Raw genomic sequence first — 23,472 nt, 5'->3', positions numbered from 1 at the left:
GCATGTGGGGTCCTCTTCCACAAGCAAAAAATTTACTTTCACCATGACTAATGTTTGTGCAAATTTTTAAAAAATCCAAGGCATGGTTATTGAAAAAAGTGTGAACAAATGAATGATTTGGGGGCAATTTCACCACTATGATAGCCCCTAGAAGGGCAACCAGAGTTATCCGGAAAAATCCATTCTGGCAAAAATTTACTTTTATCATGACTAATGTTTGTGCAAAATTTCCAAAATAATCCAAGACGTGATTATTCAGAAAAATACAAATGGACAAACTGGGGTGGATTATTAGGTCCAATCCCTCCTTTGTCAAGGACGTATGGGGGGGGGGGGTCAATAATTCTTTGTTAGCTTGTAATATAATTATATTTGGTTAATAATTATATCATTAAAAAAAATATTTAAAAATGAAAAGCATAATTATGAAAAATTAAAATTTGATTAACTAAAATCAAATTTTAATTTTTCATAATTTATATAAATTGTTGAAAGCAAATTATTTGCCCGGAAAAAAGTGGAGTGATTTTGCTTTTTGTATCAAACCATTTCACAATTTCCAATATGCTGACCATGATAAAGTGAATATTTTCTATTTTACCTAGAAAGCTCCATCTGAAAGGAGACATTTACGACGGATGTAATAATGATTTAAAAAAAAAAATAAAAAAAAAAAAATTTTTTTTTTTTTTGTACACCAATCATTTAGCAAGTTATAAAAAACAAATTAACAGAAATGGAAGAATCCTACCTTTTCAAGGAATCAAAAAGAAATGTATGTTCCGAGCTAACACTCTCACAATGATGAATGAATATATCCAATAGCAAAAATATCCAATGAAGTTAGTAAATCCAAGTAAGTTAGAGTTGTATTGTGAAGAGAAATTGCAGTTGTTGCATAAAAGTTGTTCCTAGGTAAGTCACAACATGGCCCTGCCTGCATTTGGTTGTACAGCCATAGTTTGTTGAAGACAAGTAAAAAACAGTAACAGCCTACAAGAAAACGGAAAAAACATTTAGTATGTATTTGGATTAAACCTGATGAAATATTGAACCAAATGTAAAATAAAATAAGCATTTTTTTAAATTCAATATGACGTTTATGTAGGTTGCTTGAAGCAGTATGTGCGTGTGTGTGTGTATATATATATATATATATATATGTGTGTGTGTGTGTGTTCTCGATAATTCTTGGCCTGAAGACGTAATCCCCCAACGCGGGTGATTACAGAAACATGTATGCACATATGTAGCCATGAATGTTTGTATAAATAAATTTCATATATATGAGCAAACAGTTAATAAAATGTTAAAAAAACACTTTGAAATGAGTTAAAAACATTTAATCTGAAAAGGAAACACTGGATAAGTGGATAGTCCTTAATCCGCAGAGTTTCGAAGAAATACTTTCCTTCTCATCAGAGGGTAGGAATTAGCAAAATGCGGGATCGGATTTTGCATGCAGAAGTATTTGATGAAACAACAAGTAAGTCAAAGATCTTACTAGATAACAAAAAAAGTGAAGCAGAGGGAATATGGTGAAGAAAAAGGTGATTACACATGAATAGATAGTCTGGTGGAAGATAAAAAATCCAGTGACGGTAAAATCCAAATGTATAACTTCAAGAAAGTTAAAAGAATTTCCATTTGTACACGTAAAATCCAAGGAAAAATAAGCTCTATTTCCTATTTGGTTTTATCGAGCTTTTACATCTGGCTGAGAATTTTATAAATATTAATTCTTTAATATTTATAATATACTTTAATTTTATCATCTTGGTAAATTTAATTGTAATTTTTATTATATATATATATATAGAAAATTTTTAGATGGGACAAGTCATTGGTACCATCGGTTTCAAACCTGATAATTAGGACCGTTTTAGATACCCATATCAAGCTCTTCAGCCAATACTCATCTATTTTATAATCGGAAGTGGAAATATATATAGATCACGAGTTCACGTTTAATTCTCGTTTTACTTCCGCTTATAAAATAGATGAGTATTGTTTGAAACCGACGGTACCAATGATTTTGTTCCATCTAAAATCTTTCTGTAAACAAAACAAATACGCTCTTATTTTAGGATTTTTCCTTATAATTGAGCACTCTGCTGGATATCTTTTTCCAAAAAGAATTAATTATATGAGAATATGAATATAGTATTCCGACAAAATAGAGAAATAAAAAGAAACAGAGTTATGTGTTCAAGGTTTCGTCTTTATTTCAAGACTTCCTCTGGATGAAGGAGATTAAGAAAACAAAAAACGCCAGTACAAATATTTGAAAAAAAATTTTTTTGCAAAGTGACACTGTTCTATTTCAGAAATGGAAAAAAAAAACGTTAGAAATTCAAAAAAGGAGGGGGGGGGGGCTTGTGTTGTTTCTGGAATAGAACAGCATTACACTTTGTTCATGAAAAATTTTCAAATATTTGTACTGGTGTTTTTTCTTAATCTCATTCATCCAGAGGAAGTCTCGAAATAAAGACGAAACGTTGATGAACACATAATTCGGTTTGTTCCTTTTTATTTCTCTCTCTCACATTATGTATGTATGTATGTATATATATATATATATATATATATATACTAAAAATTTATTTAAAAAGGCCAAACGATATGTTTTTCTTTAAGAGATATTTACCTTTCAAGGCATGATAGCTTTTTATCATATAAGAGCATTCTCATGTGTTTATTTTTATAAATCTTTTTTAAATGTAAATAAATACCTCTTCAAAAAAAAAAAAAAAAAAAAAAAAAAAAATCTATCATTTGACTTTAAAGTAACTTTAAAATTCATACATGATATTTTTTAAAAGTGCTACTTAATTTTAATATATAAATAAAATTAATGATGACTGTTGAACTGGAAATGTCCTGTTCGTGGGCTGAAAAAAAACTTGACATATTAGTTTTTCTAATGCACTGATGAATCCCAGGCTTGTGCAAGTTTGGTGAACAATTATATCTTTATATGCAAACACTGGTGGCCCGAAACAATTACATGTAATGTGAATGATAAACAAAAAAAACTTATCGAAAATGAGTAAAGGCAATTGTATCTATCACTGTTAACATGGTATCTTGAAAGAAAAATATAGCTCTAGTATTGTACTATCGAGCTTTCTAAATGAGAACTTGGTTATTTATATTTAATCACTGCCCCAAGTGGTTAAATTATATATATATATATATATATATATATATATATATTCATTTTATGTAACCTTATTTGAAAAGGATCGGAAAATGACAAAAACAACTATTTAAAGTCTAGTCTCATTGCAAAGATCCGCCCTGATGATTCTGCTTTTCTAAAGGAATTGCAGCATAAACATGTATGCACATCTGTAGCCAATAATGTTTGGCTAAATAAACAGTATAATTACGCTCCACTTGTCAACACCAGAGCTTTACTGGCTTTACATCTAGGATATATATGATCTACAAAATGTGATATTACAGCCAACTGAGGACCATCTGCAAATTCAATATTCCCTTAAGACTTCCTCTTTTTGAGGAAGCCAGTTCAATCCACGTAGTGTAAATACCATACAACAAATTGATTCCAATGCAGTGAAGTGTCGGATATAGACAGACTGGAAGCAAATTAAGATGGATACAAAGATGAAATTAATTTTGTTCCCCCCCCCCCTGTATTATGATTTTTCATTTGTTTTATAAAAAAATTTGGAAGTGGGAGGTAAAGTTCAGAATAGTTAATAAAATGAGAGCTTATACTGAACCTGGCTTTTTTTTGAATGTGAAAAAAAAAATTTCTCAAAACCGGAATAATGTTTTAGTCATTCCTCTAATATGCTTAAAAACCGGTTTTGGTGAACAAAGCACCGTCACCACGCCTACTGAACACTGAACTTACAATTAAAAAAAAAAAAAAAAAATTTCAAAGTATGGTGTGGAGGATTGTCATCCAAGCTACAGTAAAACAATCTTTTAATGAAACCATTCATTAAACTTTAGAAGTTTAATAGGTTTAAAATTTTCATTCATCTCCAATTTTTAACACAGCAGCGTGGAAGAATAAAACTTTAAAATGTGATCCAAACCATAAATATTCACATCCTTGCACATTCCATATTACGATGGTAGTTCAAAATATAAACCCTAATATATGTATATATATTTTAACTAAAAAGTTAAAGAGCTACAAAGACAGGAATGGTACCATTAAAACTAGCAACCATTTATGCTCCACAATTTATTTTTTCTACATGATCACCACCAGTCTCAATGCACTTGCCAGAAATTCAATCATGCATCTCTGCTTTTGATGCACATCCATGACAGGGTTGCTTTCTTAGAGTGTCAATATCTGCAACAGAGAGATGAAACTTTCAGATTATGCATGCCTAAGTTCAGTCATTATAACAATGTAATTTGCAATCCTCCATGATCCATTCAGATGGAATTAAAAAAAAAAAAAAAAAAAAAAAAAAAATATTGGTATTATTTTTGGAATGTCCCTTGTAAAAAAAACATTGAACAAATTAAACGAAATTAAAGATGCAATAAAAAAGAAAAATGATTTACATTAGTGTAATACTTAATTTTTTACACTTTGTCAGTTGACATTTAACTTATTCTAGACCAGTTGTTCTCAACCGGGGTAAATTTACACCTAGGATGTAAAAAAAATTATAGAGGGTAATTGAAGTACCTGATAATTTAAAAAATAATTTCTTTTTAGATTGTGTCAGGTCTAATAAAGTTAATACCAATTTACTTCCTAATCTATTTATAAAAGGTTTGATTTTCTTTTATTATCATCATCAAGTGGTATCCTGCCTGGGACAGGTGTTAAGGAGAAGGTCCGGCCAATCACTAGAACACAATGAGACAATCCCGGGAGTAAAGTGATCTGTACATCAATCAGCCAGGAAAGTTAACTGATATTAAAATGGGTTAGACCAAAATCAGCAAAAATATAATAAACAAAGCTAGCGAAAATAAGGTAATCAGGTCAAACGACTAATGAAGCTGATGCCCTTAGAGGCAAATGGGCGAAAGAGACCACGTAGTCATACAAGTTTGAATTCCTGACATCATCAATCGGCCGGCTGAGGAATAAAGAAATCATCTAATATTTTTGTAACTGTTTTCGTGTTGTCATTCCACCAACTGGAGAGGTAGATATGTTTTGATCATCATTTCTGCAAACGAACTTTGTATAATTTCCTACAAGTATCTGGCTCCACCATCACTTATGTATCTCCCCCTCCGTATTAACAAGAACTGTATAAACGTCCCAGCTCTGTATTAATAATATGAAGTCCCCAAGAATCATTACAGTTATGTGTATAATCTATATAAATGTCATTATCATGAGTCCACGTCATGTGTCTCCAATATGTATCCCGACTATTCAACATGTCCCCAATATGAACCCCCCCCCCCACAAGACAACACAGGCATTGACAGCTATGGCTCTCAATCTATCCATCACTCTCTCGAGGCATTCATGAATTCATTGTTGCTCATTTTTGATGTTGCCCAGGTATTCAGACTGTAAACATGTTTCTCGCTGTTGTCCTTCTTCGACCCATGATCTTTCCTGTCAAACTAATCTGTTCTACTCCGGTTTTTTTGCAGACATGGCCCATGAACCTTGTCCTTTTTGGACTGTTCTTATTAGAGAACTTTCTTTGTTTGCCATTTTTAATATCTCTTGATTTTTCTTTTCTGTCCAGGATATCTTCAAAATTCTCTTCAGAAAACCAAGTTTCAGTTGCCTCGAGTCTTTTCCTCATGGTGTTGGTGATTGTCCAGCACTCACAACTGTATAATAGAACAGACCATACATACATTCGGCGTATTCTTAATTTGATATCTATTTTAATGTTTCTGTTGGTCATGATTGATGACAATCTCCAGAAGGTGACTTAGGCTGCGGCTATGCGACTTTGAATTTCAGTGCACACCTTCCATCGAATGTGATCCAGTATCTTAGATATTTAAATTTATCAACTTGTTTAACTGGTAAATCAAGACATTGTAGCTTGTATGTTGGAACTTGGGTGTTCTTGGATACTATCATGATTACTGTTTTGGAGATGTTCAAAGCAAGTCCTTTACTTTCACTTGCTTCCATCACAGTATCCAGCATGTGTTAGAGGATCTCTTCAGATTGAGCTATTAACGGTGTCGTTTGCATACCTTATATGGTTAATGTTGTATCTAGCCAAACTTATTCCTTCGATGTTCTCAATTTCCTTCAGTATGTTTTGAGGTTGAATAAATCTGGTGACAAAACACACTCTTGGGACTTCTCTAATTAATGTTTCCCCACTGTGCTCTCCATCCATTCTATTTTGTCTCCAATCGGGGTTGCTCAGAATTCTAAGGTCTTTCCCATCAATGCCTAGTTTATTTAGCAATTTATATATTTATTAGTTTATTTAGCAATTTATATATTTATTAGTTTATTTAGCAATTTATATATTTATTAGTTTATTTAGCAATTTATATATATATTAGTTTATTTAGCAATTTATATATTAGTTTATTTAGCAATTTATATATTAGTTTATTTAGCAATTTATATATTAGTTTATTTAGCAATTTATATATTAGTTTATTTAGCAATTTATATATTAGTTTATTTAGCAATTTATATATTTATTAGTTTATTTAGCAATTTATATATTTATTAGTTTATTTAGCAATTTATATATTTATTAGTTTATTTAGCAATTTATATATTTATTAGTTTATTTAGCAATTTATATAGGTTTTCAGGTCTTGCTTCATCAAAGGCTTTTGAGAAATCGATAAAACAGAGGTTGAGGTCTTTCTGCATCTTTATACATCTTTCCGTCAGCATTACCATTATGAATATGGCATTTATTTCCTTGTCTGCGACAAATCCAAATTGCACATCTGATATTTCAGATTGTATTTTTGTATCGCAATCTCATTAGTATATTCAGTAGGAGCTTTAATGTACAGCTCATCAGGCAAATCGTTCGGTTACATTCACAGTTGGTTGTTTCAGGTTTCTTAGAGAATGTGATGAATGTGGAAATAAGCATATTCACCAGCATCTTTCCAGTGTCATGCTATCAAGAACAGATTTTATTATACGAACATACAACACTATTTTCATAGAAAATCTAAAGTCTATGAGAGGGTAATTCTCCACATGTAGACACACACGACCTTATGGCAAACACGATTATCGCCCTTCAACTCTGGTAACACCGTGCCTTGCCCCCAGGGGATGATGCAGCTACATTTTCATTTTATATATTTCATTCTCTTTCCGCTGGACCTTAGGACAATGCAAATGTGACGGAAACATCCTCCCGGTTCTGGAGATAGTTCAAACTCTCAAAGAATATTGAGGCCTAAACGCAAGTAACATTACTCATTCAACTTTCACTAGAAAGTCTTACAACCTTGATTTGTAATTAAATGTAAATCAATCTACATTTATTTGTTATCGTATATCTGTAATGCGTGTCATCATTACGCGACCATTATTTCTCTCCCCAACATGAAGGATGGGATTGTCAATTACATAAGCAGGCCACCCTGTCCTCCACAAGTCCTAAACAATAAAAAAGGTACTTGACTGTTTTTCTGTCACTTTATGATGATTGCTATGAATTTTTGTTTGGTAGTAGGGGATAAATGGAGAAATGCATAAAGCCGAGGTGTCGATGGAGGAAAGGTTGAGAACAGTTGTTCTAGAAGAATTAATGGATATAAAATGTTATATATATATATAAAAGATAAATTAGCTAAAAACGATTTTATTATAACAGAGCAATCAAAACAGGAAATTGTTTTGAACAGCTAGCTAAAGGCTGATCGACTAGGCACAATTATATTTTTTCAAAAAGATAAAAATAAAGAAATATTTTGTGGAAAGTAGAAACTACAGATAGGTTTTGGTTTTAGTGACCTACATAACTGGTGGTCCTGATTCAGAAGCAAACCCAAAGGTCAGACATTTTTTGGCAGTTTACAGCAAGCATCCGGAAAAGTTACCAGAAGGAACCAAAGTAAAGATTCTCAAACAATAAATTTCTAAATGCTGAAAACAAAGCACGAGTTGCTTGATTGTTTTTGTTTTACGGCATATCAACCCATTTCAAGTTATTTAATGCCGAATTCAAAGATTTTGAAGAAAATTTTTTTAATAGAATATATTTACTTGTCTATAGTTCTGGGATGAGGGGATTTCATTACGGATTTCGTTTTTTGGACTCACTTCCTCATCTTCGGTGCTTTTTCTACTACATTTCGGCCGTATCATCCTTCGGCATCCTTCAGGTGTATCTCGAACTCGGGAACTGTTTTTTGGAATTTCGAAACCAACCCTTTGTTACGGGAGTACCATGTTCTTGTTCCATTCAGGCCGTCCCTGCTGCTACCGCTTAATGCTGTTGCGTCTATTGCTGTCGCTGCCATTGTGTTGTCACTGCCACTGCTTTCGCTCAGGATTGAATTCAACACCTTGGAGACTTGCAATGTCTGTTCCAACGTCTTAGTCGCCTCGGCCATGTGTCACTAGGACGATGATCTATCAATTTTTAGGACTGTTAAACCTAAGTTGTTATTCTAGGTTCTCTCTTATGATTAGAGGTTCCCAAATTGTGTTCAGTTCTATACTCGGTTTGCTCAGGAGGTTGTTAGCTCCTAGCATGTGTGCTGTTTGAATTTTCGCACTTTCCAGTGGGGCTCACTGTTTATTATCTTAACTTCATCCCAGAAGGGGCGATGGTCACAATAAAGGGTTGGGTTCGAAATTAAAAAAAAAAAAAAAAGTTCCCGAGTTCGAGATACACCTGAAGAAGGCCGAAGGATGATACGGCCGAAACGTAGTGGAAAAAACAAAAACACCGAAGATGAGGAAGTGAGTCCGAAAAACAAAATCCATAATAGAATATATTTTCTGTTTTCAAGTCGGTTTCTATTTAACCGATAGTTGAGACCCTAACAGGTACTACCACTCAGGGTCAGAGTGGACCTGGGAGCAAATGACAAAGGGTTGCTCCACACTCCCCAAAGCCCGCAAGCTGGGGCCTCGCCACTGGATATAGTTTAATATCATATCCAGGACCAAAACCACAAATTGAGACTTATCTTAAGTTTAATTTAGAATTATTTCTTTCCCCAAAAGAGTGTGTGTGTAATATATATATATATATATATACACACACATGGGCAATTATGAATTTATCAGTGTTTCATTTAAAATATAATTATTTCAACCATTAATAGACAACTTTTAACAACATGCCAAGAAAAAGATGGATTAAAATAAGAACTAACTTTAAAAACGGGCGGAAAAAAAAGAATATCTGCCTCAATACAAAAATGCTAGTTTATTTTGGTGTCTTTAAACCCCCACACACCCGTATTATTTTGCTGATGAGACTTTGCTTAAATATAAAAATTTTTTTCATAAAATTATTGTTCAAGAAATATTGTCTATTTCAATAAAACATCATTTCTGAAACGATCGTACAAACTATTGTTTTTTTCCTTTTGAAACTGATTTTTAATTCAAAAAATTATTTATTATTTTTAATACAGACCAATTTTTTTTTTCCAACAAAATAATTTTCAAATAATTTTTACATGGAAAAATTATGAACGAAAATCTAATGTATTGTTTATGGAATGTACCTAAGCTTTTTCTTATATTATAAGTTATAAAATGAATGTATTTTTGTAATGCCAAAAGCAAATTTTTTTTTTTTTTTTAAGAAAAAAAAAAAAAGCATGAGAAAAATGTTTTTGTTCCTATAAATTAAGTTTTGTTGTCTGCTGACAGCTAATTGACTAATTACGCCAACTTCCAGCAACCTTTCCCGCTACTTATAAACTGTTGGAAGATGGCAATGCAATCATGGGTCAGGTTTTAGATCAATACCAAACACATTTTAATTGGATTTTATGAAATCGGTTTAGAGCTATATTCCAGAAGCAACTTGACGCACTCAACACATAGGTTGAGGGGTGGGACATTTGAAAGCAAAAAAGAACATTTTATATTAATATTTATGAAAAACAAATGCAACACATGTATAAGGAATCACTTTTTTGGGTCGTTTTAAACTTCACATTGAGTAAAATTATTATGGTTCTAGTAAACTAGGCATGGTCAAAACATGAGGGAGTATTTTTTGATAGAGTCTCTAAAAATTTACCAAAAATTAATTATCCAATCAATACAAAATTTTCACTGATTATGAAGTGAAGAATGAACTTTATAATGGTGTACTTTTAATACTCGATATTGCTCCACCTCACTCAGTGCTCTACATTGCGAGTGAAAGTTGCGTTTGCGAGTGATTTTTCAAAATGACAACTAGAAATAATGGAACGCTTATCTTTTGGCAATTGATTACATTTCTTTTACTGACAATGTTCCAAAGCTCACTACCGAGTGAAAAATATCTTTTCAACTTTTTCTTTTTTTAATAATACAAACTAAGTTAAATGATTTAAATAAAAGTTAAATAGAACAATATACTTTCTTTGTTTTTTTTAAAGAAGGCTATTAAAAAAAAAATAAATAAATAAATAAACCTACAGAAATTAGAATGTTTATACCTTCAAGTATCAACATAAAATGTGTTGTATATTTAGAATTACACTTATTAAAAAAATACAGAAAAAATATGTACATATTCATCACAGAATGAAGATACCATTCTAAAAACGTGGGTTCGGCTAGTAATTTTTCTATTTGGCTAGTAAACAAAAATATTTAGTTGTTAAAGGCCAACTAAAGATATGTTTGTCCATAGAGCCCTGCCACCCTATATATATGAATAGGGATATCCCCGGAAACAAAGATAAAATATAAGAATTTAAAAACATCTTACATTTTTCTCTTTTTTCAAGCTTAGAGACATCTCCAGTCATGGTACTTTTCTAACAGATCTTCCTGATAACTGATCTATATAAAAATGTTACTTTATTTCATGTATGTTATTTCATTCCCATCCTCTTAAGGAGAGGAGGCACACGGTCAAATGTGGGTTTGATGGATGCGGTTATTAAACAAACTGGATTCAAACTTTACACATTTAGGTTTCGAGTCCATATTGTTAACCAATTACCCGTCTTATGTTATCGACTTTCATGCACAAAAAGAAAAAAAAAAATGATTGGCGAGTCTACCATGCATTCATCTACACCATTCTTTTCTATGGTTGCGAGTCCTGATTGATGAAAGCTGCTGATCTTCGCAGACTGGAGGTTTTTGATCATCTGTCTGCGTTACCCTGGAAACACTTCCTGCTGAACATGAAAGTCTGAGCGTAGTGCCACATCAGCTCCCTCCAGTAAATGCCTTCGCTAGGCTTGTCACGCTCTCTGCTATCAATAAGGCAATTTCAGGGAAGTCATTCATCTGATTTCTCCTTTGGGCTGGAAGAAGCGATGCGGTGGCCAGCTAAACACGTGGCTCAGCAAGATACCAAACTGATTCTGGGTAAGACAATCTATGGTGTTTGTCGTTGGCACTACGACTAGTCACCGAGTGTCAGCATTGGTGACTGATCCCAGAGCTTGGTCAGCTTTTGTGAAACGTGGCAAATGCATTAGCAGCCGACAAACGATCTGGGTGAGACAAGTGATCGATGATTAATTTGATGTCATAAAGGTAAACAAGTGTAACTTGAAATGAATTGTACTAAAATTAAATTATTTTGTGCCATTGACTAAAAATCTACAATATTAAATATAAAGAATTCATTTTATTGATCGGAAGAATTGGTAGCAATCATTTTTACAAGACAATTGTTTTAAAAATTAAATTGCAACAATTTTAAAACATTCATTTACTTGAATATTTAACTGACAATGACTTAGTTTTACAGAAGGATCTTTTTTTTTGGATAATATTGAACCTTACGATGGACATTAAAAGATTAATACTAAATCATACAGATTAATGTAGAAAGCACTGTGGAATCTCCATAGGTCATTCTAGTGTAATATTAAAAAGGAAAAAATACAAGAAAAGAAAAGTGACCGATTGCTTGATCTAGTTTCAGGGTTTTCTGTTTTCGGTCTGCAAGGACCCATAGCACAGTGGTTAGAGTACTTGGAAAAATCAATTGTAAAATGATATCCTCTTGAAGGTTTATGGTTCAATTCTCAGTGTGGGCGACTGAAAGATACAACTGCAAATTATTTGAGATCTCTACCCAGTCATGGCTGATGGAACGAGAGCATGATACCCCTGTAAAATAAAAGGTTTCGTTTGAAACTCCGTCCAAATTCCCGAGTTTAACAAGATACACCTTAAGGTCGAAGGCTAAATAAATCGAAACGTTGTGAAAATCACGCTCAAGATGAGAACAGTAGTCCGATAAATCCAAATACTATTAAAGTTATGGAGTCAGTCATCTAAATGCTCAATTCCTGCAGTAATGCTGTTTTAATAACAAACAGCTAACTGCAACAATTTTAATGTAGGCTACCCTCCAACAGAACAGATACTATACAGACACACACAACAAAAAACTATTTTTATTGGAGGATTGAACATGAAGTTGCTTGGGAGGGGGTAATTCACACGGAAAACGAAGCTGTTGAGTCAGTCCAAATGCTCAGCTCCTGCAGTAATACATTTGATTACTCAGACTCCAGGACCTTGTTCTCTCTACAGACTCCGCATGATCTATTTACATTTATAGAACATTTTTATGAAAACAAGGGTAAATAAAACAAAAAATAAAATACACACACACAAAGCAGTATAACATGAAAATATGCAATTTTCTCAAGGGTATTAAAAGAAACAGACGCAACAGTCCTTGACTGAACTAGTCTGGCTTGCCACACCCAGTCTGTCAGATCAACAATTGTACCACATGCAGATTCTTTTACATACAAAAAAATAACTCTTATTAATGCTGGTTAATGTAATGATGAATGGAGGTAGGGGAGCATAATTTTTTTGCTAACATAAATAATGTAAGTGCTGAATTTGCTTACGAACAACAGATTGTGACAATTTCATGTTACTGTATACTACCCCGCTCCCAAGGAGGTAATGTTTGGGTGAATAGATTCATGATAACAGAACAGTTACTATGCTACACTCCCTTAAAAATAAAACGTTCATCTATTTTTAATGGCGGATCAGACCTTACCATAAAAAAATATTTGCTTGGGGATAATTTCATGTACACACACACACACACACACACACACACACACACACACACACACACACACACAACACATACACATTACTTAATTCGTATAAGTAAATATACTTGATTATAAATTTTAATTTTTTCCTTTACTTGGGGGGTAAAGTACAATTTTGGCCGTATTGCCCTAAATGATGAAGTCTTGAAAAAAAAAAAAATTTTTTTAAAAGTGGCCACATTACCAACCCTGTTATCTAGAGTACATATTCCACTATAAGTTAAATAGCTTAGGATTTTTCCAAGCACGTGCATTGTGATGTTTACGCATACATATTAATCTTAAAAAAATAATATATTCAAAAAAAAATTCTTTTCAGCTACTCTTTTGTTAAAATTTTGTCTAATTTTTTTTTTTGGGGGGGGGAGGGGAATAGTGGTGCACCTTAAATAATAAAACTTACAATAATGTGTGCGGGTTGCCTCGATAAAATACTTCATGAAGACCCATTATATATATATATATATATATATATATATATATATATATATATATATATATATAATTTTCCAAGTTCCAAATATCCAGTTTTCTCAGTTATTTATTACTTTTCAAAAGGGATCCATTACAGCATTGTTTCGTATTGCGACTAACAAGTCTGCAAAATTATGTTATTGCTGCATATTTAGTCACGTCCTTAAGAGTATTGTAATAGATACCTTTCAAAAAGTAAAAAATAATCAACCGAGAAAACTTAACATTTGGAACTTTGAGAATTATTACACTACACTATATATGTTCTGAAACCCAATAAAAAGGCATTCATTGAGCTTGGACTTTTTCAAAATTTACAAAAGTTAGTAAAAAAATATCTTTTTCATCATAAGATTTTTTAATCGAATACGATTGATATATGCAAACTGAGTACGTTTTACATGATCATTATATATAAACATACGTATGTGTATACGGAAAAAATATCAAAAAAGAACGGAAAAAGATGAAAATGTAAATGATATGAAACCAATGAACAAACGTGAAAAAAAATTTTAAACGTAAAGGCGAAATGTGAAAGAACAAATAAAAATGAAAAGAACGAATTAAAAAAAAATGAAAGAAAAGAGGTCGAAAAAGAAAAAAAAAAAACAGGAAATCTGTTTTTGACTATAAACAGCGAAGAAACGGTAAAATTTAGTCATGGTGCTGCTAACAGAACAAATCCTGATATTCAAGGGAGAGAAAAAAAAAAGTGCATTCTAAAGCCTTTATTCTGTCCACACTTAACGAAATTCCGATGTCTATTGGTTAGTAGAGAATTATATTTAAAAAAAAAAAAAGAAAAAAAAAGAAAAAAAGCGGGCTATGATGCAAGGGCAGAAAGTACGGCGGGTGGAGGAGGCGGAGATGAATCGCAGAAACAGCTTGTTCTGTAATGCCATTCGCAATCAATAGTGTGACCAAGAAAATAGCGCTGATGATTATTCCAAATCAATATCTGACAAAAGACAATGATTGAAAGGGAAGGAGAAGTGAACAGCTCCATCGCCCTCAATCGTTTTTGAGATGGCGCGCGCACACACGCAAAGCAACGAAAAGGCGCTCTTTTAAATAGAGAAAAGAGTTTAAAGCGCCGTAGGAATGGCCGGTGCGCGCCGCTTAATGTCGACCAAGATGAAGGCCATGACACCGACAGGCAATAGTCCGCGCGATCGGCCATCATACGCACTTATATATATATATATATATATATATATATATATATATATATATATATATATATATAACACATACTGTTCGCGTTTAACAAAGAAAAGAGTTTCTTAGAATTCCCTCAAATTCAGATTCTGAATAAAAAACTTTGCTCGAATTTTATTTCGAATATTTAAAAAAAAATATTTTCAAAACGAAATGTTTAAAACCTGTTTATCTCTCAAAAATCAAAAATAAACTAAAATAAGATTTAAGTAACACTCTTATCTGTTTGGTATTCTCGCATCTTAAAACAAAAACGTCTGAACATTTCGTGTTCAGACATGTATTTCTCGTCGCTACGTGACTTAGTGTTGTTTTAATTTACTATTTATGATCTATTTACTGGAATTAAAAAATGTGATAGCATAAAATTAAACGAACAATGATTTTTTTTTTTTTTTAATACAAAAAAGTTTGAAAATTGTAAACTAATTTCGCATATAAATTTAACGTAAAATTATTTTTATTTTATTTTTTTTTCGAGCCGTTCTAGTGTTTTGGGGTAATTGTTTCTATAGGAGATTAATTCTCAGCGATATTTCGGAAGGGGAGGGAGGGGGTAGTTTTAGGGCTTTTGCGTGCTTCCCACAGATTCAAGTGAAAAATCCCACTTCAACTGGACCATGTTTTATATTGATAGCACATTTTAAGATGCAATAACGTAAAATGAAACAATTTTAAACCTTTTAAACAATTGTGAAAATAAATGCACCAGAATGCATTTCGATTTCTTTATAAACAAGCGAGCTATTTTACTCGTGGCCAACGTTAATTGGAAAATGTAACCTTTTACTTAAAATTAAAAAAAAAAAAAAAAAACGGCAGTACTAATAAAAAAAAAGTTGATGACCAAAAAAAAAAAAAAAAAAAAAAAAAAAAAAAAAAACGATCATTTGCACAGTTTACCATTTACTGCATCGAGGATATTTCAAGTAGATTAGAACAGTAAATGTGGTATTGTGGTCATTGTCTAGTTTTTAGTAGAAATAGAAAAGTAAGACAATCAATGTTCCAAATCCCTCAAATAAATCACTGACATCACATCTAAATAAATCTGGTTTACTTTTTAGTTTCTCTCTCTCTCATAACACACACACACAATTTCGTGCTTGATCCAGAGTATAAAGAATATACAGTAGTCATTAATTTTCTGTGATGCTTTTGAGCTAATTGGGAATAATTTTCCCTCATTAATATGATATCCCAGATCGGGAGTGACATATTTATATAATAATCATCCACGAACACGTTTCGTCGTTATAAGACTCATTCGAAAACTAGATATATATTACACGGAAAAGGACTGAAAGAAAGCTGAAAATTTTATTTTTTAGAAAAGATTTTTTAAAGAGAATTTTGTATTCCTGTACGTCAACAAGTATAAAAGATTAACATTTAAAATTTTCATTGATTTTTATGCATATTATAAGATACGTATTTATGTGTGTGTGTGTGTGTGTGTGTGTGTGTTAGGAGAAAAAAGTGCTTAATTATTTTAAGAGCATTTTCAGACACTAATTATAATCATCTATCAATTACCTACGATTTCCAAGACACTAGAAACTTAACTATTACATCGACGTATGAAGCGGTCACAATTGGTTAACTTTCTAGGGTTTCTATGAAACCGAAGGTACTGATGAATGACTATAAATATGTATAGCATCCATTATATAGTCAATCATCGCATCATTCGCACACAAAAGATATCGCACTAAACTTGATAAAGAATACATCAGTGCGAATACAATCACTTTATCAATAAATCTGGCCGAAAATTACGAATAAGTCAAAAACTACATAATTGGCTGCTGTAACAAGGAAATAGGAAACCAAAAGGCAAAAAAAAAAAAAAAAAAAAAAAAAAAAAAAATGGCGAAACGATTCTTTAACAGAATGGGAAAACTGGTTTGACATTTTTAAGTTGAAAAGAAATCAAGTGTGACACGAAGATCACAAGATGGCGAAAAAGATGGGGGAGGGGGAGACTGGAGGGAATTTATTTGATGATAGCGAATCGGGATGCACCCGTTCGTTTTTATAGGACATCTATTATAGAAAGGGAAAATATAATTGTGTCCGTCTCCTCGGACAAAAGTCAGAAACTCCCCTCTTCATCGGGAGACCAGCAATCGTGTTTTACAGTAAATATTCCACCGTTTAAATTATTTTTATACCATAATAATAGATTAAATTATTTCCCATTTAACAATTACTCAAAAGGTTTTCATAAACTAATACAATTGATTTTGTTAGGGTTGGGGGCATGCTAGACATTCACACGCTATTTCAAACACTCCAACCAGGAGTTCTCTTAAAGATTTTAACCGTTCCTTTTTTTAAGTGCAATTGTTTGCATCTCACTTGCTGCAGAATATATTAGTCAGGTAGTTTGTTTTTTCTTCCCCACCCCCTCCCATCAGGAGTCCAGTTGCTCCTCTAATTACTGGAATGATTCAGTATGACCGAACCACACACACAAAATTCCTTTGGGTCAATACAAATCGATTTAGTGCGATTAGTTAGAACTGAAGAAATTATAAAAAACGAAACGAGGTCAGCAAGAATTCTGATTATTACATCGAAACAGTAGAGATATACAAACCAGGAAGGTGCGAGTAAGGGTGAGGCGGGGAGGGGGTAGCATAGCATATTTTACTTTTAATCCTTTCCTCATGTTCTTTACAATAAAATAACTTATTTCGATCCTGACTATTGCCATTATTCTATAATGGCAAATATCAGCATCAATTTAGATTAATGTCTGACACGTCTCTATTTCAGCTGTTAAACAAGCCAAGCATGTGTGCCCCCTCCCCCAAAAGCAAAAAATTTATTTCTTCCATGACTAATATTTAAGCAAAAATTAAAAAAATCCAAGGTGTGGTTATTGAGAAAAATGCGAACAGACAAACGATTTGGGGGCAATTTTACCCCTATAATGTCCCCCCCCCTAGAGGGAGGAGGGGGGAGACAACCAGAGTCATCCCGGAAAATCCGTTCTGGCAAAAATTTACTTTCACCATGACTAATGTTTGTGCAAAATTTCAAGGAATGGTTATTGAGAAAAGTGCAAACAAATGAACAGACGAACAATAGTGAATTACGAGGTCCAATCCCCTCTTCGTCGGGAGACCAACAATCATGTTTTAAAGTAAATATTCCAATTTTTTTTACCATAATAGATAAAATTATTTCCCATTTAACAATTACTCAAAAGGTTTTCATAAACTAATACAATTGGTTGATTATTAATAGGGCTGTGACAACAGCATATTCTTTTCATTGTTTTGACTCTTGAGTATATATCTGTTAATATCTTAGATGTTTTTATATAGACAGATGTGGTTCTCAGTTGATTAAGCATGTCTGTGTGGGATATATACCCAAGAGTCAAGAGAATGAAAATAATATTCTGGTGTCACAGCCCTAATTATTAATCTGCAATAATAGGTTTTCAATGATATAAGCAGGGCACTTCTGCATTTATGAACCCACGATTTTCATGAAGTTACTCGAGCATGTCCAACAAATGACTGGAAGAACCGGAAACGGCAAACAAATAGTTTACTGGATATTATATCAATTTTTTTTTTTCCAATGTATTACTTTATGAATTTCAGTGGTTGTCGCCATTCTTAACATTGGGAGAGGGAGAGTTGTAACAATGTGTTTTTTTTTTCTTTGTAATAAGGCTCACTAGGTCGTTTAGTAACTTCATGAAAATTGCGGGTTGATGAATGTAGACGTACCCACGTGGCTAATTAATAATTATGAAACAATAGAATTAAGAATAAGTTTTTAACTTTTTTTCTATGAATTTGAAATCGAGGAACGCATTGATAAATATTAAATTCCTACTTAGTGAGTTGGTTAGTGGTATAAAAAACAGAGCTTAATTTCACTACCAATAAAAATCAAAATATTAAAATCTTTCAGAAAAAAATGTTTAACGTTAAATCTTTTCATGTAACTTGGGGTACAAAAGACAGATCATAAATGTACAGATTGGGGCAATTGATTTAAGATGTATCGTTAAATGAAATAAAAGGCTAGGATAATATTAGGTACCACAAGCCAACAAGTTTAATGTGAAAATAAGTAAAAAGGGGAATCCCAAGGAATGCCTCCTATTTTCTTTATTCTGTCCGAAGGGATTAGAGAAGATTGTAAATTCCATTGTTATGATGACCGAACTTATGCATCCATGACCCAAATGTTTCATATCTCAGTTGTAAAAATTATATTATCAGAGAGGTTGGAGGTTTAATCCTCAGTGTGGGTAACATTTAAAATTGCCTATTACTTAAGATTTCTGCCCAGTCATAACGGACAGGAGAGCATACCATCTCTGGATTAAATAAAGGGTTCCATTTAAAATCCTGTGCAGATTCCAGAGTTCGTGAAAAGACACCTAGACTGAAACGATGTGAAAATAATACTCAAGAGGAGAACAGTCTGAAAACTCCAAATATGAACAGCTAATCTGTTCACCTGAAGAAGGTCAAAGGAAGAGTAGCCGAAATATGAAACAACTTGTAAATACTGGGCTAACTTACTAAAGTGTAGCTGCTGGGACAGAGAAGGTTCTTATAATGTCCAAGCCAAACGATAGGTTGGTGGATATTTATACTAACAGAGGAAGGTTCATTTGTTATAAAAAAACCCTCCTCACTAGTGGAGAGTACTATCTTTGTTACTTGTAGTTAAGAGACCTGAGAAGAGGGTCGCGAAGGAAGTCATTTTGGCACTTTTGCATGGCAGTGACATGAGGCGAATGTGTGTATTTTAGTTTCAAAAACCGCTGACAGATGTCACTTGTCAAAGAACAGGGGTCGATAACTCTTTTCTAAAAGTTTGTGCAAACTAAAATTATATTTTGCTACATTTTTATAAAATCTTTATGTAAAAAATAATAAAAAAATTATCTTAAACCTCTAGAAATGTTCCATGTTTTTTAAATTCTATTTTGCTACATTGACAAACTAAAATTATATTTTGATACATTAATCACTCATTGAAAATAAATTATATTAATACATTAAAATTATATTGTGATATTTTTTTATTCAATAAATGTTTCGATTTTCATATATTTGTGTTATTTCGTTATCTTTCCGTTATCGTAAACACTTGTTTATATTTGAGGTTCACATAATAGTCGCTAGATGTAATTTCTTTCGAAGAACAGGGGTCGATAACTCGTCTGTTGCTAATATGTCACTGTCATGCAGAAGTGCCGTCATTTTTTCGCAACCTTGCTTCAGGCTAGCTACGCACGGTGATAACTTTTTTTTTTTTTACAACTATAAAAATGAGGATAACGGTCTGAAAAAAAAAAAAAAAAAAAAAAAAGAATGAAGTCTCATTTCAAAGGATTCAAAAAATAAAATAACAGCTAATCTGTGTCAGAACAAATGATGTGACTAACCCGGAAAACCTCAAGATATCACGTTACTAACCCATTTCGAAACATACGTATTTCAGATGTCTTGCTTTAATGTATGCACAGACAAGTTTTAACCTAGATATTTTGTGAATAATTTAAAAGTCAAAGAGAAAACAAAAGGGAGAAAAAAAAAAAAAGAAAAAGGGTAGTTGTCTTGACATTATTGATTACAGAGTTTGTTTCGGGTCAGACTAAAGATGGCAACCAATCCACTTTCACACGCAGACAAGCAGTGCAGCAAACTTTTTTTTTTATGACTTTTTACAAACAACTAACCAAGAAAACAGAGGCAGGTGGGTGGGATCAAACCCAACCACCTCTCAGATCTTATACCAAAGCTGAGTTAATCAACGTTTATTTTCCTAGGTGATCAAAGTAATGCAACAAATTTTGAAATAAAATGTTTCAGAACTTTTAAACTATACAGGTTGTTAAACTTTAATTTTCTAATACGATTGGTACTACCATTTACTTTATATATATATACTAGCAAAAGTACCAGTCGTTGACTGGGTTCAAAAATAGCCTACAGAAAATGGACTCCGATTTATAAAAGTAAAATAGGTTATGAAAAGGAAGGGTTGTAAAGAGATAGCTTCGAATTTGGGGGTATCAAAAGCAAAGCAAAATATGATGAAAGTAAAAATAAAATAGATAAACCCCATAATTTATTATACCATACCTGTTCACACTGAAACGCTTATCACAGTATTCTGTGGATCTATATTAAAAAAAACCTTAAACTTTGTGACATATTTCCATTCTATGGAGGTCAGGTGCAAACGAAGACCCCACAATTTTATTATACCATCCCTATTTAAGTTAAAACATACTTATCAAAGTATTATTATGTACATCTATATCAAAAATACTTGTAAGCGTTTTTTTTATTTTTTATTTTTTTTATTTTTTTTTATTTCCATACTTTGTGGACCAGGCGCATATGCAGACCCCACAATTTCAATGAATCATCATTATATGCCAGATCAAACATACCCATTCCTGTGTCGCGATAAATCTATCATTATATGTGATCAGTTTTCTATAATAGTCAACCATATAAAGCCTATTCTTGACCAGACACACACAGACGTTCAGCATATATATATATATATATATATATATATATATATATATATATATAAATTCATCTCAAACAAGGCATATTGTCCTTTGAATGTAAGGGGCTACTATTCGGAACCGTGTCTATAGGGAACCGTGTAGGGAGTTGAGCAAAGAAATGTTCATTTTCATTCCATTTAAACTTTTGCATGTTAGTATAGTCAGGGAAGCAGACAAAGGAGAGGGAATTCCAAAGTATAACAACCCAAGGAAAAAAACTAGACTATTTTTTCATTTCTCAATTGTTAATATTACAGGATTACTGAAACATTAACTTTGTTATTTATGAATTACTGATGCAAAAAAAAAAAAACACTCAAGATATGTTATTAAACTTATGGTGCAAGTGTGTTCGCAAAAAAATGCATTTCAGAGAAAAACTTTACGCACTTACGCTTTCTGAGTGAATTCCAATAACTACGAAAAATGACCCAGTAGAAAAATAACAAGTAAAAACAAAATTTTTTTAACGTTGCAATTTCACTGTAAATTAACCCATTAGATGCTTGAAATCTGGAGAAATAACCGCTTTCAAATTGATCATCTTATTTTCGATAATACTACACACTTTTCCAAATATTAGCTCTAGCATGTCTTCTACTGGACAAGGTTTCGAAATTTCGGAATTTATACTAATCAACATAACATGCAAGTTAATGTTTTCCCCTGAAATGCCTTTGTTCGAAAAATACACGAATGGGTTAAACAACACACTCTAGTAAAGTTGCAAACTTACAGAAAATTGATACTACCTTTGGCATGTTCATAAAAAAATTATAGTTGAGCAGAGTTAGATCTGGGTATGCATTCCCCACCAGAAAAAAAAAAAAAAAAAAAAAAAAAAAAAAAAAAAACATTATAAGAATATTAGAGATATTCTGATTAGTTAAGCCTATACAAATCATATTGACACATTGGTTTTTGTTAGATCACTGAAGTTAAGCAACATTGAGCCTGGCCAGTACCAGATGGATGACCATTTGGGAACACAAGCAGGTACTTTATGCAGAAGGTCATTGACACTTCTCTGCAAAAACATAACTCAGTTGTCTCCCCTGACCAGGATATATATGCAACTGGGAACTGCTTGCAAATTTGCTATTGACTACACACGCCCTCCCCCCAGGGGAAGCCAGTTCAACCTGCCTAGGGTGAATGCTGTTCCTTTGGTGTGGACAGTGCAAGAACAAATTCAACTTGAGATTAGACAATTGTCAGGTAGACATAGCTGTGACTACATTTTTATCCATTTACTTGGCCTTTTGGTCAAGATCAAAGTGTAGCATCTGTTCTTCAGATGCTGCAAGCTATGACTAGCTATGACTAGCAAAGACCAGATGTGGGGGCAACCCCACATGTCTGACCTTTAACCAGCTCCCATTTCCCACCTCTCGGGAGCTGGTCCCCTTTTCCCCTTCCCTTCACTCCTCACATTAAAAATCGGCCTTGTGCCTAATTTGCTCGGTGGGGGAGCAAATAAATACCATCTGTTCTTCAGATGCTGCACTTCTATTTCTTGTTCTCTTTCGGTGGAGGAGAAATCCTTCACGACTGAGATAATTTTTATTTTTGTACCTTTTCTCCACGTTAAAAAACGACCCTGGTGTCTAACTGTCCCGTGGGGAGGCATAGTAAATAGGTACATTTTATGGGAGCATCTGTTGTTACAAGCCTGTCCGATTTCAGGACAAGTGGCCATGCCAACTTATTTTGTTGAATAATGGACGTTCTACGAATTTAATCTTTTTATCATTAGTTCACATTTCTAACAGAGGATAGACCATCTTCATACTGTGAAATCCAATTCATTGCTTTTAGAGTGGAATTAAAAAATTTGTTTTGTGGCTTGAATTGTTGACATTTTCATTATTTTAGATTTGGTTTATTAAAAACAAAACATTGTATTCACATGCCCTCTTAAAAGGCAAAATACTATAAATAAAAGTGATCACTGTACGTAGAACCTTTATTTGGATTATTCAGCCGACTTATCTTGAATGTGATTT

The 23,472-nt window shown here is 32.7% G+C and overlaps 1 protein-coding gene across 6 annotated transcripts in view; it reads right to left on the bottom strand.

Moving 5' to 3' along the window:
- LOC145267102 (C-terminal-binding protein-like) overlaps positions 1 to 23,472 on the bottom strand; it is a 259,066-nt gene that overhangs the window by 204,470 nt on the left and 31,124 nt on the right. For all 6 annotated transcript variants that reach the window (XM_080123111.1, XM_080123107.1, XM_080123116.1 and 3 more), the window contains exon 2: positions 752 to 993. The gene's annotated coding sequence lies outside the window, so the exon portion shown is untranslated. The remainder of the gene's footprint in view (positions 1 to 751; positions 994 to 23,472) is intronic.

The sequence above is a fragment of the Euprymna scolopes genome, chromosome 42, assembly GCF_053919585.1.
Source record: "Euprymna scolopes isolate OS-2025 chromosome 42, ASM5391958v1, whole genome shotgun sequence".
Classification (NCBI taxonomy): Eukaryota; Metazoa; Mollusca; class Cephalopoda; order Sepiida; family Sepiolidae; genus Euprymna; species Euprymna scolopes.
Note: the sequence above shows the minus strand (reverse complement) of the source record. Positions and strands in the feature narration are given on the sequence as shown.